Source organism: Panthera pardus, unplaced genomic scaffold (genome assembly GCF_024362965.1).
Source record: "Panthera pardus isolate Hobbes unplaced genomic scaffold, ASM2436296v1 HiC_scaffold_1, whole genome shotgun sequence".
Classification (NCBI taxonomy): domain Eukaryota; kingdom Metazoa; phylum Chordata; class Mammalia; order Carnivora; family Felidae; genus Panthera; species Panthera pardus.
The window spans coordinates 50,318,566-50,343,572 of NW_026526654.1; positions in this window are offsets into that span (position 1 = coordinate 50,318,566).

Sequence of the window (25,007 nt, forward strand, 5' to 3'; positions counted from 1 at the left end):
CAAGGCCAGATATGGAGTACAAGCCAACTAAGGCCCTCATGATTATGTATGTGGGGCTCTGGGCAGAAATGCATGACAAGTCACACAAACAGCTTCCATACAAAACAACTGTGTAAAATGTACTCTATCCCCTCCAAATTACCTCTAGTCTCATCCTTATAGCATTAGTTCAGAGTCCATAATCTCAACATCTAAATCAGGTCCAGGTATAAATAAAGAGACTCAAATGTAATTGCTTAGTTACAGCACCTCAGGTGCGCCTTCTCCAAATCTGTGGGTCTGAGAAAGTAAAGAGATAAGTAATTGGCCTCCCTTTCCTCAACAAACATCCAACATACAATATCTCGATAGGCAGAGGATAGCCACTATAAGTATTCTAGTTCAAAAGAAAAACAAAAAATCAGTAGGAAAAGGAAGAAACTACTTCACAGAAATTGTGACATCCAATCAGTCAAATTTTGGCAGTTCTTTGAGTAGGTCTCAGGCCAGGGAATAATTTCCCATGAATTTCAATTCTGGCCTCAGGGCTCATGGTACCATCCTCTTAGTCATGTTTCCTTTTTCTTTTTTTTCATAAAACATAACATGCATCCGCAACTGACAGAGTAGGCAGTTAGCTAGATATGAGCAGGGAACAGATGTTTCTGACTATTAAGAAGGGCAGAAGCCGAGTTTCAAAGAGCCAGGAGAGACCCTGGGAACACACATGCATTCTCCCCTATGACCACTAGAGGAATCTATAGCTTCATCATAGTACATTTACATTGTGGTTTTGACCCTCATTGTGAGGGATGGCTGCGGAAACAGTTCCAACAAGGAACCCATTTAGGGACAAATCTTCCCCCTCCCAACCAGTAGGAGAAGTCCCTTAGATGACAGGAGCTATCATAACCTATTCGAACACAAAAAGAAAAGACTAACTCTGGCCTGGATGGAGTTGACAACTCTGGGCCCATCCATTTCCCACCTCCAGAGTGTGTTTTTGCTTTCACAGCTGAAAATGCTTGCTTGCTTAAGAGTTTGGCTCTGAGATCTTTCTTGGCTGAATTCAAGAACTGAGGCCAGGAAATGAGATTTGCCACTGACACAACTGAATAGATCTCTCAGTCTTCTTGCTAATAGATTTCTGGGGGTCCAAAGGTCTCTCCTAATTTTGTACAATCTCTGACTCTCAAACCAAGCAGGTGATGTTTTTGCCCCTCAGATATGAAATCAGTATCTCAATCTTCTACCTCAACCATCTAGAAAAAGAGAAGCAAACTAAGCCTAAAGATAGCAGAAGGAATGAAATAATAAACAGACTGTTCACTTTAAATGTATGTAGTGTGATATGTGAATTATATCTCAATAAGGTTGTGTAAAAAATTTCATTCAGATATAATTTGTTTTGAAAAACAAAAGTAACCTCAACATGTTAATGATCACAGATATTTTCACTTTAACTCTCTTGTCTTATTTAGACAATAAATATTTGAAACCGTTTTAAAAGTCTTAGCCAAAAGCAAGTGAAAAGGTTGTATCTGTAAGGAGAGAGAGGTGAGGGTGATAGGTCTCCATTCTGACTAACATAAAATTGTCTAATTCTTATCCCAACAATACAACATGCGGATATTTGGACAAAAATAGGCCTACTTCCTTCAGCCCAATATTCTTTTTCTTCCCCCCTCCTTTGCATTGATTGGTTGCTTTTGTACAATCTCCTATCAGCCCAACGCAGAGCTGCTCTCCTTCACTGAAAGTATAGTGATTATGCTATGGCTTTATTTTTCCTCTGCACCCTACTAACAGAAGGCAACTCCACTAACAGTATAGATATGGACTCCAAAGTAGGAAGGAGCGCTAGGAATAGCTGCTAAAAGACTCCAAGGAGGAAAGGAATTAATAAATGACATCTGAACCAAGAGTCTGAAATTTTGGAAAGTGAGATAAGAGGGAAAAATAGAGAATGAAAATCAGTAAGTCTGTCCACTAAAGTGGGTTCATCTGTGAATGAGTGTGTATTGAGATTGCAAAGGGTTAGTAGTAAGAACATGATATTACCATGTGTGATGATTAATTGTAGGTGTCAGCGTGACTGGGTTAAGGGATGCCCAGATACCAGGTAAAACATTATTTCTGTGTGTGTCTGTAAAAGTGTTTCTGGAAGAGGTTAGCCTTTGTATTAGTAGACTGAGTGAAGAAGTTCTGCCTTTGCCAATGTGGGCATCGTCCTGTCCATTGAAGGCTGAAAAGAACAAAAGGGGAGGAAGGACAAATTCTCTCTTCTTTCTCTCTCTACCTGAGCCGGAATGTTCATCTTCTCCTGCCTTACAGCTATGATTCTTGGGCCTTCAGACTCTAGGACATACATAAGAGGCACTCCCTTCTCAGGTCTTTGGTCTCAGACTAGTTTTCACCATCTGCTGTCCTGGTTCCGGGCTTCGGACCCCAGATGAATTACACCATCAGCTTTCTTGGTGATCCAGTTTGCAGCTGGCAGATAGCTTGGCATCTCTGCCTCCATACCATGTGAGCCAGTTCCCATAATATAGCTCTCCTTACACATATTTTTATATGCCCTTTTGATTCTGTGTCTCTGGAGAACGCTGAATAATACACTGTGTAATATTTGGGAATCTGTTAACAATAATAATGATTGGAATACTGAAAATTCAATACATTGAGATAAGGAAAACTGAAATCTAGGTCTAGTTGCATAAAAGGCAACATAGATCATAATCACTTCTTTGAAATGCTTATCATTTTTTTCTAATTACTCTATAATATATTTAGGACTGTGAGTATCTTTCCATATGTGTCAGGTTGTAAGTTATAGTTGAATAAAAACCATACTTTTTTCATTTTACCAAGTTTGCTGGTCAGTTCGTCATGATTTTCTAGCCACAATTTAAAAACTTAGAGAAAACATTGTTTCAGTCTTATATTTTTTAACAGAGGGCAAAATCTGAGTTGAACTGCATATTTTTCCATTAATATTAGTTCACTTCTCTTAATTCAGTTTTTAATAAAACATCCTGCCTTTGAAAATATGCATTGTTTTATTGTATTGTTTTATTTCAGATAAGGTATCATTCAAAGCATACCCTATTAAGCTTAATTCTTTGTAACTTGGGTTGCCTTCCATATGAAAGAGCTCATTCATCCTACAAGAAATGATTTAGTACTTATTGCATGTTAAGCATTGTGTTAGATTCAACCAGCTGTTGGAAAAGACAAAGGCATTGCCCTGAGGTGAAAGACCTTACGGGTAATGTGCCTCATCTTTCAACCCTCTCTTTCTTTGAAAGAACTCAAAGTGCTTTATTCCAATTTTGTATCATGGTTAGAGTTTTGACTGACAGTTTAGAGAAGGTCCTGGAGACATTATTAATAATAAAATAGTTTTGTCTTTATTCAGTTCTTATTAGGTGCTAGTCACCAGGCTAAATACTTTTACTTTATTATGACAAAAGTATCATGCTCATAATGGCAGTATGAGTTGAATGCTACTTTTTAATCACCATTTTAAAGATATTTCTAACGTCCAGAACTGTGAGAGAATAAATCTGTATTATTTTAAAAAATAAATAAATAACATATAGATAAAATTAATAAGTATTAATTTATAATGATATAATACGCTCAATGTAAAGTCACTAAGTGATGCAGGGCTCAAAAACAACATCAATTTGATTAGAAAATTCATAATCTGGGCACCTGGGTGGCTCAGTAGGTTAAGCGACCGACTTTGGCTCAGGTCATGATCTCACGGTCTGTGTGTTCGAACCTGGATTGGGCTCTGTTTAATAAACATTCAAAAAAAAAAAAGGAAAGAAAATTCATACTTTTATTTTAAACAACTGCTTGCAATTATTTCTGTGTCCTTGTGTTCATCTGTTAAACGCCATCTGTTTATTATTTTAATATCAATGTTCATTTAATATAATGTTCATTTAAATGTATGCATAAAACTATTTTTTAAATGTATGCCACTTTCATATATTTTTTGAAAATTCAGGATGTATAAATATGATAGTACTGTATTTAATTAATTTCTAAAATGAGGAACCAAGTGATATAAAGTCAAATAAAACTTCCAGGTATGAAAACATGAGCCTTGTAAGAAATTTCTTTGTATTCTCTCTCTGTCATTTATTTTATTTTTATCTCCTGTTATTTCCAATATTTAGTCCTGACTATCCTAGCAGATATATACCTGAAAAATATATGATTAAAACTCAGGTGTTAATCATTATGTTAGTACAGACTTGCTAAGTACTGAGATAATCGTGTCTCAACTCAATTTCTTAAATTCTGTATGTTTAATTAGTATTTGTTAGTAGCAGTAAGTAGAAGTAATGTGTGTGTATGCACAGGGTGATGGCAGCAGTAGAGGTTAGAATAGTTACACTCTCTTTTTCTCCTGTATTTCTGCTCTTCAGTCCTCAGTTGTTATTGTGGTACTATGCTTAATTCTTTCAAAGAAGTGTTCTTTTCAGGAATGTTCCCATGGAATTTAAAACCTGACTTTAATTTTTGTATTATTTTTATTTTTTAGAGAGAGAGAGGGAGAGAGAGAATCTTAAGCAGGATCCATGCTCAATGTGGAGACTGATGCTGGGCTCTATGACATGAGCCTAGGACTATGACCTAAGCTAAAATCAAGAGTTGGTCACTTAATTGACTGAGCCACCCAGGTGCCCCTAAAACCTGACTTTTAATATTTATTTATTTATTTATTTATTTATTTATTTATTTGAGAGAGAGAGAGAGAGAGAGAGAGAGAGAGAGATAGAAAGCAAGCAGGGGAGGGGCAGGCAGAGAGGGAGAGAATCCCAAGAAAGTTCTACACTGTCAGCATGGAGACCAACTCAGTGCTCCAACCGACAAACTGAGAGATTATGACCTGAGCCAAAACCAGGAGTCAGACGCTCAACTGACTGAGCTACCCAGGTTCCCCTAAAACCTGACTTTTAAAAGAAAGGAACATTTTGCAGAGGAAACAAACATTGGTATAATATCAGATAAAATAAACATAAATATGTGTGTGTGTGTGTGTGTGTGTGTGTGTGTGTGTGTGTGTAACACAATATATATAATATAATATTAACAGAAAAAATGTATAATAGTTTTTATTCAGAGACACAATTAGTTTAAATGACAACTCTTGGTAACAGTGGTAGAGAACAGATATCCCCCTTAAAAATGGGGAATAGTGAAGTGCTTTGAAAAGTTTGAAGCTAGTTTTGTTATATCTGTGATTTTTGCCTTTTCTAATTCTACTAGATCATGCTATATTCTCGGAAAAAAATGACTTTTCTCCTCTAGATTCCATTTCACCTTTTAATTATGTGGTAAATTTTGAATGAGGTATTTAATATAGTATCTGGATAGCAAGTCTGGTTCATAAAAGAATTAGATGGAAACCAAAAATCATCCTACATATGTCTCATAAATAATTCACTGTCAGGACTTTAAAAAGCAAAGAAAGTTGCTAGTAAGTTTTTTGTACTAATTATCAGAAGAACTGATGATTAGGAAAAGCTTTCTAAAAATGTAGGACACCACAACCTAAATCTTTTCATGGAGATAGTAGCTGGAAAAGCAAATGAATAATTGCAAAGAAAAGTGTGCTTGAGGACAATGGAAGAAAATGGAAAGGCTATCATATGAAATAGAACAATTGGAAAGGATGTGTGATTTTCGCTTAAAGAAAGGTGAGGAATAATAACAAAGCTAGAGAAAATGGTGAGATATTTGTAGTATTGTGGTTAAACAAAATTAGAAAGCATGGAAAAAAGTGAGAAATGTTAGAGGCTCTGGAAAAAATTATGGTGATAATTGAAAAAAAAATGAAGAATTTAAAATTCACTGTAAGATTATGAGTGATATTAAAATATAAGACAGAACTACATTACAAACAATATTTATAAAAATAAGGATTATTTAAAGTAATTCAAATTGTTGGCTAATATATTTTAGATTAAAGAATATATATGGGGTTGCTGAATATTACTTATGAAGACCAATAAATTCTTTGAACATGTGGATTCTAGTTTACTCATGAAGTTGGCAAATTTCAATGCCTTCCATATTGTTATTATTAGATGATTGTTTAAGTGATCACAGCTAGTCAAAATTGAAAAGCTTTTTATTTAAAAAAAACACACCTTTTTATGTTGAAGTCATTCATTAGAAGTCATTTGACTTGTCAAAGAAAATTTGCTTGGCCCCTTCAAGAAGCATAAGCCAAGTTTTTTTTTTCCCTCAACCTTCATGGATATTCCTAACAGAATGTTAAAACACAAAAATAATCATTTCTTCTTTCATCTTTACTTTGCTGCATTTGAAAGACTTGACATTTTTCTCAGCATTCAAAAAATATCTGCGGAAAGAGGAGTCTTTTTTTTCTGAAAAGTTGAAAAATTTTTGAGGATTTGGTTGATCCTACTCTAATAAAGCATCACAAATACCTAACGGCAGCCAGCAGAAGTTATGGCCACATTAACAGAAAGGAAAAAAAAAAACCAAACACCTTTCTTCCTTGACTCTTCCTTGAAATCTCAGTTGTCTAACTGATATGTACTTATTTGATCAGATAGTCTCACTTGAGGAAATGTCATAAGCACAGTCATGAATGAAATACTGTTATGTTATTTGTGGGTAACTTGTTTAGAATGATTTTATTTTCCTTCTAATTACCTACATAATTAATGTAGTGTATATGAAGCCAAACCATGATAAATAGAAATTAAAATTTGGTGATGAAATTTCAAAGCAGTCCACAGCTATCACGTAGCCATCTGATGGATCACATATATACTTATGTATGTATTTGGAAAATCATAAAATGAGAACAGAATGAAATATCCACTTATAGGATACATAAGTGAAAATAATTCAAACATTTTTTAATTAAAACTGTTTTTACAATTCTAAAAATAAAATGGTCTATAGCCACATTCTTTATGTTCATTGCCTTACTCCCAAATATATCAAAAATTTTTGCCTTATGTATCACTTGAAAATGCATCTTCTTTCTTCTATTTTAAAAAATGCCAAAGGGAAAAAAAAAAGAGACAGTGGCTTAAATTTTAGAGAGTGTACATTTATTCTTTGAAGTAACATTTACCCCTGTGAAGATCATTTTCTGTTTTGGTGTGTGATTGTGTTAGTGGAGAATAAGGCAAATGAGAGCCACACTGACTGAGACTTTTTTTGTATATACTTGATCAAATTTGATAAAATGTAAAACAGGGGCACCTGGGTAACTCAGTCAGTAGAGCACCTGACTCTTGATTTTGGCTCAGGTCATGATCTCAGACTTGTGGAACTGAGCTCCTTGTTGGGCTCTGCACTGGGCATGGAGTCTGCCTAAGATTCTCTGCCCCTCCCTCTACTGCTCTCTCACTCTCTCTCTCTCTCTAACAAAACAAAACAAAACACAACAGAACAAAACAAAACAAAACACGAAAAAAGTGAAACAAAACTTGGAACTTAAGTCTCATGACTGCCTATGTAGACAATAAACATTTACTGAAGTAAGACTAAAGCCTTTTTATGAATGATATATAGTGGGGCGCCTGGGTGGCTCAGTGGGTTAAGTGTCCAACTTTTGATTTCAGCTCAGGTCATGACCCCAGAGTAATGGGATCGAGGCCTGAGTAGGGCTCAGTGCTGAGCGTGGAGCCTGCTTAAGATTCTCATTCTCTCTCTCTCTCTCTCTCTCTCTCCCTCTTTCTCTCTGCCCATCTCCCTCACTCGTGCTCTCTAAAAAAATTTTTAAAAAGAAGAATTATATTTTTAAGTACTCAGTCTGATAGTGCATCCATAGTCGCTATCAGCTTTATTTCATAATTAAAGATAAAATATTTTTGTGCTATATTTTCCCCAAAATTTCTTAAGAGCATCTGCTAAAGTCAGGACTACCTTTGGTTTGGGTTTTCCTGTTGAATACATTGACTTCTATAAAATATACTTTAAAATCAAATGAAAACTTTGAGATTATCTCAGTGGAGAAGGGATATATAGCTGTACTTGAGAATCAATACATTTTGGATATCAGTCTCTTGTTAAAATCCTGATTCTCATTTACAGTTGTTAGTGTGGTTAGTGTGGTCATACAACTTGCTGGCAATGAACTTATGTTACAGGGAGAAAGATTCCCAGGTTGAAAGTTAGCATTTGCAGCTTTGCTCAGGCTTTTTTTTCCCCCTCGTCTCTTAACAAGCCATCTGTGTATTCTCATAATTACACCACTAGCAGTGACATCCTTTAAATTTTGATTACTCATGGTTTTGAAATATGCTTAAAATGAAAGCGAAGAGTATAAAGCAAAACTAGATAGAAAACACAGAGTAAAAACAACTAATTGAACATAAACTTAAAATTTAGGCATGAAATAGCAACAGTGACTAAAAGTAAATGGAAGACTATGATTGGAAGCATTTATCAGCTAATTTAAATTACAGAATGATAAGTGATTTTATATACATCTGGAGTCAACTTTGTTTTCAAACTGCCATTGTAGTTCTTCAATAAGAATCAAAGATGTGTATGAGATACATTGTAACAATGTCCCTGAAATAATACACATATAGTAAGCAATTACTAGGTTGCCTTCACTATTCTAATTTTATGAAGATTATTAAATCTACTTGTTAGAGTAAAGGCAGAATTTCTACAGTTCTCAGTAGATTCTCTGGGTCCACAGACCCATCCATTATTCATTTCCCTGGTTGCCAAATGTATAAATATAATGGGGATATTTGGGAGTTGGCAGAATTCCCACATTGATTACATGGCCCATGGTGTAAGAAATTTCACAATAGAGAAGGCAACATGGAAGTTTATGATACTTCTCTCACCCTGATCAGAATATTTAATCAAAAATTATATATCCTAGGATGAATGACAGTGATTATTGCCATCCTTGAATACCCAGTGGATGCAGGGTTCGTGTCCCCTATCAGGACCCCATTTAATCATTGTCTGTACCCCCTGAAAACAAGATGGATAATGGAAGATGACAGTGGATTTCAGGAAAGTCAACGAAGTAGTAATTCAAAATGCAGTTGCAGTGCTAAATGTAATATCTTTGCCAGAACAGAATAACATGGCTACAGGTACAGGTAAGAGGCCATTAATCAAACAAATATATTCTCTAATAATCCATAAGGAAGGACAAAGGGGTTTTCATTAACAAAAGACACATAAAAGTACTCGTTGATAGTCTTGCCCAAGGGCTATGTTATCTGCCCCATCCTCTGCAAATTATCATCCAAAGTGATGTAAACCATCTGGACATTCTGATGGCACCGTGTTAATTGGCAATAAGCAGAAGTGAAAAGTAGCCTTGGAAGTCTTGTTAAGAAACCTGTGTTCTAGAAGTTAAGAAATAAATACAGAAAGATTCAGGATAATGTCATATCTGTGAAGTATTTAGAGGTTAGTGGTTTAGGCCACACCAGGCATTCACTACTGGTGAGGTTATAGAATTAGGAATGTTATATATTGTTAGTGGGAATGCAAATTGGTGCAGCTACCCTGAAAAATGGTTAAAGTTTCTTATGAAGATAAATATGCTTACTGTATGACACAGAAATCTCACTCCTGAGTATTCACTATAAAGAAATGGAAATGTATATTTATACAAAGACTTATACACAAATATTTAGAGCAACTCTTGTAACTGTAATAAAATACACTGGAAATTGCCCAAATGTCCTTCAATTGGTTATGGATAAACTGATACATCCACACGCAACATTATGGTTTATAAGAAATAATATATTTTGGTCATCTGAATGACCAAAATATATTATTCATATGTATTTGGTCTTTGTCCATGGTTCCTGGATCAGAGCTCCTGAAACCCTTGGAATTTCCTATGACAAGGACCATAAATGTGCATTTTGTTTTAATGAAGGTGACTTCTAGACACACCCAAGGACAGGGGCTGATTGCCAGGAGGACCAAACATGTATTTAGAAGACTGGAACTTTCAGTTCCATCTTCTGACCTCCAGAGAAGGATGTGGGTCTGGAAGTTCAATCAGCCAATGGCCAACGACTTAGTCAGTCATGCCTATGTAATGAAATCTCCCTAAAAACCCAAAAGGACTGGGTTCAGAGAGCTTCCAGGTTGGTAAACATGTGGGATTAGGAAGAGTGGCACACCTGGAGTAGGCTGAGAAGCTCCAAGCCCTTTACGCATACCTTGCCCTATGTATTTCTTCACCTGGCTGTTGATTCATCATCTTTATCATATTTTTTAATAAACTTGATAGATGTGTTTCCCTGAGTTTTATGAGCTGCTCTAGCAAACTAATCAAACCTAAGGAAGGGTTGGTGGAACTTCCAATCGATCATAAGCATAGGTAAGAGGCAGGAGCTTACAACTGGTGTCTGAGGTGGGGCATGGAGGACAGTCTGGTAGGACTCAAGCCTTAGCCTGTAGAACCTAATGTTACCTCTGGGTAGATAGAGTCAGAATTGAGTTGAATTCTTAGACACCCTGCTAGGATCTGAAAGTTGCTTGGTGCATGTGTGGACCCCCAACTCCCTGCCTATCATGTTGGAATTGGTCCAGGAACCTTAACATAACACACAATAGAAATTTTCTTGGCAATTAAATAAAATTAAGTATGCAACAACTTGGATAATCTCAAAGGCATTATCCTGAGTGAAGGAAAGCAATTTCAAAAGGTTATGTGCTGTATGATTCCATTTATAGGACATTGTCAAAAAGATAAAACTATGGTGATAGAGAACAGCTGAGTGGTTGCTAGAGATTATGGATCAGAGGAGAATGTTGTAAAAGAATAGCATGAGGGAATTTTGATTGACTGATGGAATATTTATGTATCCTGACTTTGGTGTCTATTGCAGAAATATTAAAATGCGTAGAAATATACACCAAAAAGTCAAATTAACAATTTAAAATATTTTCATTTGGATGAAAACAAATTGCACCTTTTCCTCCCACCAGTAAGAATTTAGCACAAATGTGGACATCTTCTTTGACTTCTAGAGACAGTATACAACACACACAGGAAAACTGTTCTTATCTACCTACAAGGAGACAAGCAAAACTTCCAACTAAGTTCTACCTATTCCAGGAAAGTGCCCTGGAGGAAGACTATGTTGTGATACAAGCAACCATTCCACTTGAACAATATAACCTGGCATACTTTAAGGTTAGGTGCCTTAAAGTGTGAGGCATCAGAAAAGTTGTGATGTAACCTTCTAGTATAGATGGTAAGATAACTTGTAGAATTTATGGCAAGCACCAGTAGAAAAAACACAGTGAAAAATCTTAGGTTTATGGAGCTAGGCAATGCTATTTGAAGTAGAGATTTAAACACCTTGGAAAAAGATTAGTTGGCTTGGGGTGCCTGGGTGACTCAGTTGGTTAAGTGTCCAACTCTTGATTTCAGCTCAGGTCATGATCTCACGGTATGTGGGTTGGAGTCCTGCGTTAGGTTCTGCACTGACAGTGCAGAGCCTGCTTGGGATTCTCTGCCTCTCTCTCTCTCTCTCTCTCTCTCTCTCTCTGTCCTTCCCCTCAGTCTCTCTCTCTCAAAAATAAATAAACATTTCCAAACAACAACAACAGCAAACACCTGACATTGGGTTCTGGTAGAGAGGGTGAACTTGACAGGGGAACATCAAATATTCATGCATCCCAAACTGCTTGTGATGAACTGGGCTGTTTTAGACCCTAGAGTCATAAAGCTGGACTAACCCAGCAGCTATCAATAGGAAAACAGAAATAATATATCAGGATCAGACGTGAGCAGCAAGTATCGCATGCCAACAGTAGGGGCCAGTAGCCCAGACATTTAAGCCATTCACCAATATTTTATCAGCACTTCTTCCAATGGTTTATGAATGGATCAACATGTGTGTCTGTATATGTGTGTGTAGTTTTAGATTTAGGATAATGTTGACTTAATAGGAGGATTTAGGAAGCATTTCCTCTTCTATTTTCTGGAAGTGTTTTTATAGAAGTGTTTCTTTTTTTTTCCCCTTAAGTGTTTGATAGAATCTACTAGTAAAAGAATTTTGACTCCAAACTTTCTTTTTCAGAAAGAGTTCTAGCCACAAATTTAATTTCTTTAATAAATATAGAACAGTTCAGATTATTTAATTATGCCTGAATTAGTTCTATTAGTGTGTCACGTTCAAAGAATCGGTCCATTTTTCCTATGCTGTAGAATTTATAGATATAAATTTGTTCATAACATATTCATATATTACTTTTAATGTCTGGAGAAGCAGTAGTGATGTAATGTCCTATTTCATTCCTAATACTGGTTATTTTGGTCTTTCTTTCTTTCTTAGCTAGCTTAGAAAGATATTTTTAATAATCTATATTGTTTTAAGTTACAAAGTTTTTTGGGATTTTTCAGGCAATAACATTAACATTCTACTATAAAGTGGGCATCCAAGAAATGCGATTTCCTTAACAGTGGTAAAAAAAATTACACCTTTTTTTCTGTATGAATACCTAAATACAAATTAATGGGACACTTTAATGATTAGAGGTATCATCTCTCTTGACAGTCTTCAAATTTTATCTGCAGTATAATGCATGTTGGGATGTCCCAATTTACTATGTTACATGACTAGAGCATCACTCTGACCATTTGGGCAACACAAGTGCCTGTTTTCCCATTAACTCAATGGCAAATTTATGAAAATATCCCATAAAAAGTGATCTGACAAATCTCAACTCCCTGGTTGATTGTAATAAAGGGATTCTGCGGCTTTAGATATGAAGTATAATGTCAGTTGTCTGCTGTGTTCAGGTTAGATTTCCACGGTATTTTATTTCTTCCTGTAAAATGCGGTTTCTACATCAATATCATGAATGTGTCCTTCATCTGAATTCTTGAATACTTGGGCTCTGTGAGATTTGTGTCTCCTTTTTAACATCTGTCTACTCATATCCTTGTGGGCATGCCCTAATTCAAACCTCTTACTTTCAAATTGCATGCTAATGTAAACCATATCAATCACCTTCTATTGTTCCCTTGGTGACTGCTTACATTTTCAGGTCATACGTGTACAACCACACTTTAATTATCAATTTAGTTGCCACTGGCCCGTCTCATAAGGCCTGTTTCTTCTGTGTTTAGTGCAAGCATTGACTGACAGCAAGATCAATGGGAAATAGTAAATCAATTCTGTAGTCTTTGTAAAATGCCCTTACTTAGGATTGAAAGCATATTTTCTAGTGACTCTCACAAAGAGGAAGTCTGATTATTAGAAATGAATCACTGTGACCTTTCTATTATTCTTGATTTTGAAATATATGAATAAAATTGCAATTGGTGGAATCTTTGCTCTGTCCCTGTGTCTCGGAATCTTCTCTCCTACTCCCTCCCCTCCCATACCTCTCCCTTCTTGGCCCTTTCCTTCTCAGGTCTCATGTCCTCCTTGCTCTCTCTAAAGGATGAAATGAGATATCTATTTTTCTTTCAACAAAATGGAAAATATATGATTACAGTAATTAGCACAGCATTTCTTTTCTTTCCATTTCAAATCAAAACTGTAAATTCAATATTTTGAGAGAATACCAAACTTTATGGTAATTTAAAAATATAAACAATGGCAGTAAATATTTTGTATAAAGACTCACTTTATACAGGTAAATTCTCTAGAATGATAGTTCAGAATTATTTAATAATAATAACAGAATCTGTTTATTACTTGTATTTAAATCTGATTTAATAAAATAAATGACTTCTTAATACCTTAAAAACTCAAAGTTTTAAAAGTCCTTTATGTTTCTGGTCAATATAAGATAATATTTTTTTCTTTTTTTTTTAATGTTTTTAATGTTTATTTTTGAGACAGAGAGAGACAGAGCATGAATGGGGGAGGGTCACAGAGAGGGAGACACAGAATCAGAAGCAGGCTCCAGGCTCCAAGCTGTCAGCACAGAGCCCGACGTGGGGCTTGAACTCACGGAGTGTGAGATCATGATCTGAGCTGAAGTCAGATGCTTAACTGACTGAGCCACCCAGGCACCCCTATAAGATAATATTTTTAGTTAGTCAGCTATTTACATTCAATGCTTAGGTACAAAGAGAATAAAATTATTTTTCTTATAGAGAAATCAACCAACATCCCAGATTTTTTTGGAAAAATTTTTATGACCTATACTTTAAATATTGCAAATAAAGAAAACAGGTTTTTTGTTTGTTTGTTTGTTTTTTATCTCAACTGCATAAAATGAACATGATGATGTGACTGGCTGGAACCTGTGTTTTGATTACTTCCTTTTCACCCTGTTGACGAGGGAGGGATTCCTGTCCCAGAATAAGGGGATGGCCAAACACAGGGCACCCACCACTGGTCAGATGAGATTGACAGTAGTTGGTCACATGCTCCCACAGCCCAGAGTGGAAGACACCGCCTACCAGGTACTCAGGAACAGAGTGAACAAGCAGGAGCTGTAAGACTTTTATAGGAACAAAAGGTGAGGAGATTCCTGATTCCCATGGGAAAAGATGCAGGCGACTTTGAATAATTCAACAGGCTGGCTGAGAACCAAAGCCTGCTCCTCAGCAATCAGCAGGTGCCATCCCTGGGGCCCATTAGAAGGGTTTTTAGCTAAGGGTCCTTATCCATGAGAGTTCAGTGGGAGAGAGGAGCATGGGGTCTGCCATTCAAGGCTCTCCAAATTGCAGATGTCAAGGCAATAGTTAATATTGAATCTTGATTTCTGATCTTCACCACAACTTATAATATGGAAAGAAGACAAAACAAGATTTACTTTTGTACTAAAAGTATGTAATTTGTTTTCTTTTTAAAATCATGTCAGTTGCTTTCTTGACTAAAAATTTAGGAAATAGTAGATACACTTCTTGCCTTCCCACTTTTTTCCAGCATTGGATATTTGTTAAAAATATATTTGTGTATCTTTTTGGGCTTAATAACATACAAACTCAGTGCTGTATCTCAAGCAATTCTTCATTTTGATTATTATTTTCTTGTCTGGATAATGTCATTGAGTTGTGTTGTGTTTTGTTCTGTTTTGTTTTCTTCCAAGAAAGTTTTCTGAGTGCTATAGTTCCTCAATTCCTATGTGCTTCAGTTTGCCTTACTTAGGCATCCTATGTTAATGTGCATTGTACACATTAGTAATTTTTCCTACCTCCATTCTTGCAATATGTTCTGTCATCAAGAAGTCATTTGTTTTTATTTTTCTCATCAACAGGTGGTATTTTTCTTAGCAATGGGTGTCCTGATGCTGCTCACACCTCTCTATCCATACTGGCCAGTCTCTAGACCTGCTGTGTGGCTGTCATTCCCTGTTTTTCCATATTTTCATTGTTCCTTCCTTCCTTCCTTCCTCCCTTATTTAAAGGAAACATTGTTTGTTTTTCATTCTTGATTTACCCATTCTTACACACCTACTTAAGATTCTTTTAATCTTATTTCCATTATTGCCTACCTAAAAAAACGTTTTTAGACCTTTTCCCCTAATCTCCCTCCCATACAGAATTTTAATAATACAGATATAATGTGTTTTAATCATAATGGTAATTTCCCCCCCCCCAAAAAAACTAATTATCATCCCCTTGGAAATGATATTGTCTCTTTGAAAATGCACGGTACACTCTATTACAGAGCAATAAATCCAAAACCTTCCTGAGAAAGGAAGAATGAGTTAATTTGATTAATATATTTAAAAAATTATTATCTACTATAATTTTATTTGTATCAAGTTCAAGCATCCCTACTACTCCTTCCACTCACAAGAAAAAGAAAAAAAAAACTATTATTTAACCATCTGAACAAGTTAAGCAAGTATTTAAGAAAATAAAAAGGACGAAGAAACACAAAATTCAAGAAAGGGCAGTAGAAACGGAAAGGAATGTGAGACAGTTGTGGCCAAGCAGATATTTTCAAAACTATTGGTGACATTCTATTTCTTTTTAAGTTTATTTATTTATTTTGAGAGAGAGAGAGAGACAGAGAGAGAGAGAGAGAGAACACATGTGGAGTAGGGGCAGAGAGAGAGGGAGAAGGAAAGAGAACTCCAAGCAGGCTCTGTACTGTCAGCGCAGAGCCCGATGTGGGGCTGGAATTCGTGAACCGTGGGATCATGACCTGAGCTGAAACCAAGAGTCAGATGCTTACTGACTGAGCCACCAAGGGGCCCCAATGTGATGTTCCATTTCTTAATCTGGCAGATGGTTATGTACTGTTCATTTTATTATTAATCTTTATGCCATTTAGGCCGCTGTAATGTCAGAGAAGGAAGTTCCACATTCACTCTATAACTGACTTCAGTCCAGCCTCTGCCTCCTTCATTCTGCTGTGTTGCTTAATTGTAGATTGTTACTCAGTTGCTATGCAGACCTACATCCCTACCTTTTGCTAAGCTATTAAGCAACTTCCATACTGGTACATTTTTGCTGCCACGAGCTCCTGAGTTCCTTCTCACTGTATGGTTATCCCAATACCTATCTCAAGACACCAGACTCCTTCCAATCTAGCACTTAAAGGGTTAATAGTTGATATAAGAGAGGGTCTCCTTGACCCTGTTCTGGGCCCAGAACAATGTCTATTCTGACTGGTGATTTCGCTAGCCTGGTTGCTAATTATGCTGAATGTTATTTTGGCTTATATCCATGCCACCAGCTGTGTCCATGATGCCAAATTTATGGGTCATTTTTTATCCCCCATCTAACTTGCTGTTACAATAGTGTCACAAGTGGCTGTCCCCTCTGTCTTGAGGCTATTTGACTTCCAAGCTCTGTAACACCACACCTTTCTGAGTTTCGTTTGTGACTTTTCAGTAGCTTCTTTTTCTTGATCTGCAAATTTTGAGTTTCCTCATGACATACATTGATATTATTAACTATTTATCTGCCATTCATAATATATATAACAGCTACATTTCCTCTCATTCATTCATACAATATTCACGAAATGATTATTTATAAGCTGTACTAGGTGCTTAACTAAATGAAATTTTTACTGCCCCTTTCAGTCTGAGAGTGAAATGAGGCAGAAGATACTGCCCCTTTCAGTCTGAGAGTGAAATGAGGGAGAAGAGCAAATAACAATGAAATTTACAAATAAAAATTGTGAAGGTTGCTATGAAGGAGAAGATCCAGATGCTGTGGAAGACATGAGCTGAAAAGGACAATTTTAGATCGGAGTCAATGATGGACTCAATTTTAAAGTTATTATTTAATTCAATATTTTACTTTATTTATTTATTTCTATATGCATATGCCTTGACATTTATAATTATGACATGTGCATTAGGTGATGATGTCATGTGGATTTTTTTTTAACATTTATGTAGTCTTTTAAAATTGTTTAATTTTTATTAGTTTCTTTCTGCTTTTCTCCCACACTTCCTCCACCTTGGTCATCATCCACCCTTCTTCTATGACCTTGTGTATCCTTTCACAGCTTTGTCTGTGCTTTTACAATACCTACATATATGTACCAGGGCTTTAAAAAAATATTTATCATATTATTTCCACTTATATAAATCTTGTTTGAAAATAACTTGGGGAACACCTGGGTGGCTCAGTTGGTTAAGCAGCTGACTCTTGATTTCAGTTCAGGTCATAATCTCATGGTTCGTGAGTTCAAGCCCCATATCAGTGCAGAGCCTGCTTGGGATTCTCATTCTCTCTCCCTCTCTCTGCCCTTTCCCTGGTCTCTCTCTCTTTCTCTCTCAAATAAATAAATAAACTTAAAAAAATAACCTGGAAATATCTCTCTGGCTTAAGTGGCATAATTCTAACTCATGCATTTCAATAAATGTGCAATATTCCATGGGTTGAAAAAATGTCAATAATTTCTCTATTGATAGGCACAACCTTTCAGTTTTTGTGATTAAGAAAAAAATGATGTATCAAACATATTTATCATAAACCTTATGTAATAGTGCTTTTATTTATTTTGAGATCTATCCACAGAGGTTTTGATGGATCATTGTGCACATGTCTTTGTGATTAAAATAGATGTTGCCAACATCCTTCATAAAACAAGTGGGACATGACTCAATGATGGTTCATTGAACATCTTTAAGAAAATCTTCATAGCCTTCGCTACTCTATTTTGTCCCAAAGTAATAAGACACCTTATGTTGTCATACTACAAAGTCATTAAAGGCAACTGTATTTACAAGAATGAAATGTGGGAACTCTTCCTCTTTATTTGTATGATATTTGTCCATTCTGTAAATCACATAACATATTTTTTCTATAGATGAGTTGATGTACAGTTTCCTTTACCCATAGTTATAGATGGGACAGGCATTTGTATGATGAGCATATAAGACAGGCCACAGATGTTGATAAACAACTTCTGTCATTTCAATTGCCATAAAGGAAAAAAAAAGAGATTATAGTAGAAGCAAGATAGAGAAACCAAATGATTTTCCCCAATTGTCTTTATTCCTACCTTCCCAGGCCCCTCAAATCAGAACAAAACCTTCCCCAAAATAATAAAACTCATTTTCCAAACTTTCGGTGGCTAAGAGAAAAGGTCAGCTTCTTTTCTAATGCAGATTCCATAGTAGCCGGAATTAAAGAAAATGCTTTTTATGACCTAGACATATGGCATAGATTAGAAAATGGATAGAAATGGGTTCTGATTGGCTGGCTAATATTCTAATGAGATAGATTAATCAATGTAAACCACATAGCTCAGTTAAAACTGCCTTTCAAATTGCCAATTTCATTTTCTTCCAGCAGAGAAAATGCCAATCTTTTCCTATGTAGTAAAATCGTCTTGTTATAACAACGAAGAAACTCCAGAGTTACTGTTATTGTGGAACATCTGGTAACTACAAGATGTGGCTCCTCAGAGAAAACCACATCGCTAGAAAATAAGAACTTGCTCAACCTAGTCGTATTTCATGTTTTGTTATACTCTAGAGTATGGCTGCCTCATAATACAGTAATCACTTTCCTTCGGCACCATAAATGAAACCACAGATGCTACAATTTTCTCTAATTGGAGCAGCTTACCATAAATAAATAATCAAAATAACAATATATGCATAAAATATATGCATGTTTTAAAGGTTGGATTGAAAAAAAATTACAAAATGATTACCTAAATACCATGCCTATGGCATTTCTTTTTTTTTTTTTTTTTTTTCTTGATTTAAATTTGTTAGTTAACATGCAGTGTAGTATTGGTTTTAGGAGTATAACCCAGTGATTCATCACTTACATATAACACCCAGTGCTCATCCCAATAAGTGCCCTCCTTAAAGTCCATCACCCATTTAGCCCTTCCCCCCACCCACCTCCCCTCCAGAAACCCTCAATTTGTTCTCTGCATTTAAGAGTCTCTTATGGTTTGCCTTCTTCTCTGCTTTTTTCTTATTTTTTCCCTTTCCCTATGTTCATCTGTTGTGTTTTTTTTTTTAATTCCACATGAGTGAAATCATATTTGTCTTTCTCTGATGGACTTATTTTGCTTACCATAATAAACTCTAGTTCCATCCACAATGTTGGAAATGGCAAGATTTCATTCATTTTCATCACCAAGTTATATTCCATTGTATAGGGGTGTGTGTGTGCATGTGTGTGTGTGTGTGTGTGTGTGTGTGTGTATGTATATATACAACATATACAATATATACACCACTTCTTCTTTATCCATTCATCAGTTGATAGACATTTGGGTTCTTTCAATAATTTCCTATTATTGATAGTGCTGCTATAAATTTTGGGGTGCATGTGTCCTTTCGAATCAACACTACTGTATCTTTTGGACAAATACCTAGTAGTGCAATTGTTTGGTCCTAGGGTAGTTTTATTTTTAATTTTTTGAGGAACCTCCATGTCTTCCAGATTGGTTGCATCAGTTTGCATTCCCACCAGCAGAGCAAAAGGGTTCCTCTTTCTCCACATTCTTGCCAACATCTGTTCTTTATTTTAGCCATTCTGACAGATGTGAGGTGGTATCTCATTGTGGTTTTGATCTGTATTTCTCTGATGATGAGTGATGTTGAGCATCTTTTCATGTGTCTGTTGGTCATATGGATGTCTTCCTTGGAAAAGCATCTATTCATGTCTTTGGCCATTTCTTCACTGGATTGTTTTTGGGTATTTAGTTTGATAATTTCTTTATAGATTTTGGATACTAACCCTTTATCTGATATGTCATTTGCAAATATCTTCTCCCATTCTGTCGGTTGTCTTTTAGTTTTGTTTATTGCTTCCTTCACCATGCAGAAGCTTTTTATCTTGATGAGGTCCAAGTAGTTCATTTTTTCTTTTGTTTCCCTCATCTCCAGAGACAAGTCTAGTAAGAAGTTGTTGTGGCTGAGATCAAAGAGGTTGCTGCCTGTATTGTCCTATAGTATTTTGATGGTTTCCTGCCTCACATTTAGGTCTTTCATTCACTTTGAATTTATTTTTGTGTATGATGTAAGAAAGTGGCCCAGTTTCATTCTTCTGCATGGCACTGTTCAGTTTTCCCAGCACTACTTGCTGAAGAGACTATTTTAGTCCACTGAATATTCTTTCCTGTTCTGTAGAAGATTAGTTGGTGATACATTTGTGGGTCCATTTCTGGGTTCTCTATTCTGTTCCATTGATCTGTGTGTCTGTTTTGTGTCAGTACCATCCTGTCTTAATGATGACAGCTTTGTAATACATCTTGAAGTTCAGGATTGTGATGCCTTCATCTTTGGTTTTCTTTCTCAACATTACTTTGGCTATTCAGGGTCTTAACTGGTATACAAATTTTAAGATTGTTTGTTCTAGCTTTTGAAGAATGCTGGTGTTATTTTGATAGGGATTTAAATGTGTAGATAGCTTTTGGTAGTATAGATATTTTAACAAAATCTGTTCTTCCAATCCATGAGTGTGGAATGCCTCTCCATTTCTTTGTGTCTTCTTCAATTTCTTTCATAAGCTTTCTATCATTTTCAGTGTACAAATCTTTTACATCTTTGGTAAGGTTTATTCCTATGTATCCTATGGTTTTTGGTGCAATTGTAAATGGGATCAATTCCTTGATTTCTCTTTCTGCTGTTTAGAAATGCAACTGATTTCTGCACATTGATTTTATATCCTGTGAATTTGCTGAATTCATGTATTAGTTCTAGCAGTTTTTTGGTGGAATCTTTCAAGTCTTCCACATAGAGTATCATGTCATCTGCGAGGAGTGAAATTTTACTTTCTTCCTTGCCAATATGTATGCTTTTATTTCTTTTTGTTGTCTGATTGCTGAGAGTCTAGGACTGCCAGTGTTGAACAACAGTGGTGGGAGTAAACCCCTGTCATGTTCCAGGGAGTAAATCCCTGTCATGTTCCTGTTATCAGAAGGAAAGCTCTCAGTTTCTCTCCATTGAGGATGATATTAGCTGTGGGTCCTTCATATATAACTTTTATGGTGTTGAGTTATGTTCTTTCTATCCCTACATTTTCTGAGAGTTTTAATCAAGAAAGATGCTATATTTTGTCAAATTCTTTTTCAGCATCTATTGAGAGGATCATATATCTCTTATCCTTTCTTTTATTAATGTGGTGTATCACATTGATTGATTTGCAAATATTGAACTAGCCCTGCAGCCCAGGAATAAATCCCACTTGATCACGGTGAATAATTCTTTTAATGTACTGTTGAATTCAATTTGATAGAATCTTATTGAGAATTTTTGCAGCCAGATTCATCAGGGATATTGGACTGTAATTCTCCTTTTTAGTGGGGTCTTTGGTTTTGGAATCCAGGTAATGCTGGCTTTATAGAATAGTTTGGACATTCTCTTTCCATTTCGGTTTTTTAGAACATTTTGACAAGAATAGGTATTAATTTTTCTTAAATATCTGCTAGAATTCCCCTGGGAAGCCATCTATCCCAGGACTCTTGTTTTGTTGAGGGATTTTTGATAATTGATTCAGTTTCTTTACTGGTATGCATCTGTTCAAATTTTCTATTTCTTCCTGTTTTAATTTCAGTAGGGTGTGAGTTTCTAGAAATTTGTCCATCTCTTCAAATTGCTCAGTGTATTGGCATATAATTTCTCATAGTATTCTCTTATAATTATTTGTATTTCTCTGTTGTTGGTTGTGATCTCTCCTCTTTCATTCATGATTTTATCTATTTGGGTCATTTCTCTCTCTCTCTCTCTCTCTCTCTCTCTTTCTCTCTCTTTTTAAATCAGTCTGGCTAGACTGATTTACCAATCTTTTTATTCTTTCAAAGAACCAGGATTTAGTGTCATTGATCTGTTCTACTTTTTTTTAAATATATATCATTTATTTCTGCTGTCATCTTTATGATTTCCCTTCTTCTGTTGGTTTTGTGCTTTATTTGTTGTTCCTTTTCTAGGGCCTTTAGGTGTAAGGTTAGATTGTGTATTTGGGACTTTTTGCTGCTTGAGATAGGCCTGAAATGCAATGTGCTTTCTTTTTAGGACTGCCTTTGGTGCATACCAAAGTGTTTTGACTGTCATGTTTTCATTTTCATTTGCTTCCATGTATTTTTTTTTTTTTGTAATTTCTTCTTTAATTTCCTGGTTAACCCAATCTTTCTTTAGTAGGGTGTTCTTTAACCTACATGTATTTGAGGGCTTTCCAAATTTTTTCTTGTGGTTGATATCAAGTTTCATAGCATTATGGTCTGAAATATGCATGATATGATCTTGACCTTTTTGTACATGTTGAAGGCTGATTTGTGACACAGTATGTGATCTATTCTGGAGAATGTGTCATGTGCACTGGAGAAGAATGTGTATTCTGTTGCTTTAGGATGAAATGTTCTGAATATATCTGTAAAGTCTATGAGGTCCAGTATGTCATTCAAAGCTGTTTTCTCCTTGTTGATTTTATGCTTAGATTATCTGTCCATCACTGTAAGTGGTGTATTAAAATCCCTTACTATTATGGTATTACTATCGATGACTTTCTTTATGTTTGTTATTAACTGATTTATATATTTGGTGTTTCAAGTTGGGAGCATAAATATTTACAATGGTTAGATCTTCTTGATGGATAGACCCATTAATAATGATATAATGCCCTTCTTCATCTCTCATTACAGTCTTTGTTTTAAAATCTAGTTGGTCTGACATAAGTAGGGCTACTCCAGCTTTCTTTTGGCATCCATTAGCATGATAGATGGTTCTCCATCCACTCACTTTCAATCTCCACGTGTCTTTATGTCTAAAATGAGTCTCTTCTGGGCAGCATATGGATAGATCTTGTTTTTTTTTAGTCCATTCTGACACCTTATGTTTTTGATTGGAGCATTTAGTCCATTTATATTCAGAGTGATTATTGAAGGATATGAATTTAGTGCCATTGTGTTACTTGTAGAGTTGGTGTTTCAGATGATGTTATCTGGTTCTTTGTAGTCTTTGTTGCTTAGGTCTTCTTATTTTTCTTCACTACGAAAGTTCCCCTTAAATAGTCTTGCAGGGCTAATTTAGTGGTCACAAACTCCTTTAATTTTTAAGTGGGAAACTATTTCTCCTTATATTCTGAATGACAGCCTTGCTGGATAAAGAATTTTTGACTCTATACTTTTCTCATTCAGCATGTTGAATATTTCTGGCCACTCCTTTCTGGTCTGCTAAGTTTCAGTGGACAGGTAGCTTCTAATCTTATGTGTCTACCCTTGTAGGTAAAAGACCTGTTGTCCCTAGCTGCTTTCAGAATTCTCTCTTTATCTTTGCATTTTGTAAGTTTCAGTATGATATGTTGTGTTGTTGACATGTTTTTATTGATTTTGAGGGAAGTTCTCCAGGTCTCTTGGACTTGCATGCCTGTTTTTCCTCCAGATTAGGGAAGTTTTCAGCTATAATTCATTCAAATATACTTTCTGACCCCCTTTCCTGCTCTTCTTCTTCTGAGACTCCTATGATACAGATACTGTTTCATATTATGAATCACTAAGTTCTCTATGTCTCCCCTTGTGAGATAACAATTTCCTCTCATTTTTTCAGCTTCATTATTGTCCATAATTTTATCTTCTATATCACCTATTCTCTCCTTTGTGTCTTCAATACCTGTTGTGACTGTATTCAGTTGGTTTTGCATCTCAGTTATAACATTTTTAATTTCAGTTTGACTAGCTTTTAGGTCTTTGATCTCTGCAGCAAGGATTTCTCTGCTGTCTTCTTGCTTTTTTCAAGCCCAGCTATTAGTCTTATGATTGTTGTCCTAAGTCTTGTGCAAGTATATCTCTTATATCTGTTTTGGACAAGTCCCTGGCTATGATTCCTTCCTGACCTTTCTTTTGGGGAGAATTCCTCCATCTTGTCATTTTAGCTAAGTTTCTGTCTTTTGCATGTTTTAAAAGCTTGTTATATTTTCTGCACCTGAGAGTACTGCTAAATTAAAAAAGGGTCATACACTGTCCAGGGCCAGGAACTTCAGGAAGTGTTTCTGGTATGCTGTGTGCACTCTGCTGTTGTATTTTGGATGGTCTTTGCCACTTACTCCCACTTACTTGGGAGTGTTTGGACCTTTAACTAGGTGTGCTTAGATTTGTTTGGAAGCAAGCCTAGAAGTAAGCCTGGAAAAAAAAATGGGGAAAAAAAGCCTGATCTCAAAAAAAGGTAAAAGGATAGGAAACAACAACAACAAAAAGCCCAAAGAGAGAATCAAAAGATTCTGATTTCAAAGAAACAAAAAGGAAAAAAAAAAAAGAAAATAAAAAAAGAAAGAGAAAGGAAGGAATAAAAATGTGTGATCCAAATAAAGAGAAAACTAAATGAAAACACACACACACACACACACACGAAACTCTGAGCCTGATTCCAAAAGAAAGAAGAAGAAGAAGAAGAAGAAGAAGAAGAAGAAGAAGAAGAAGAAGAAGAAGAAGGAGAAGAAGAGAAAAAAAAAATTAGACCTGATCCTAGTTCCACCAGAATTGCAGGTGTTTTGAAGCACTTGATTTTTAGTACATTTGGTACATGGGTGGCAGCCGGGTGGGGTTGTGGCCTGTGCTGGTCGTCTGGAAGGAGCCTTCTGTGTTGGCTCAGAGTGAGTCTGGCCCCATATATAAGCAGTTGCCAGAAAT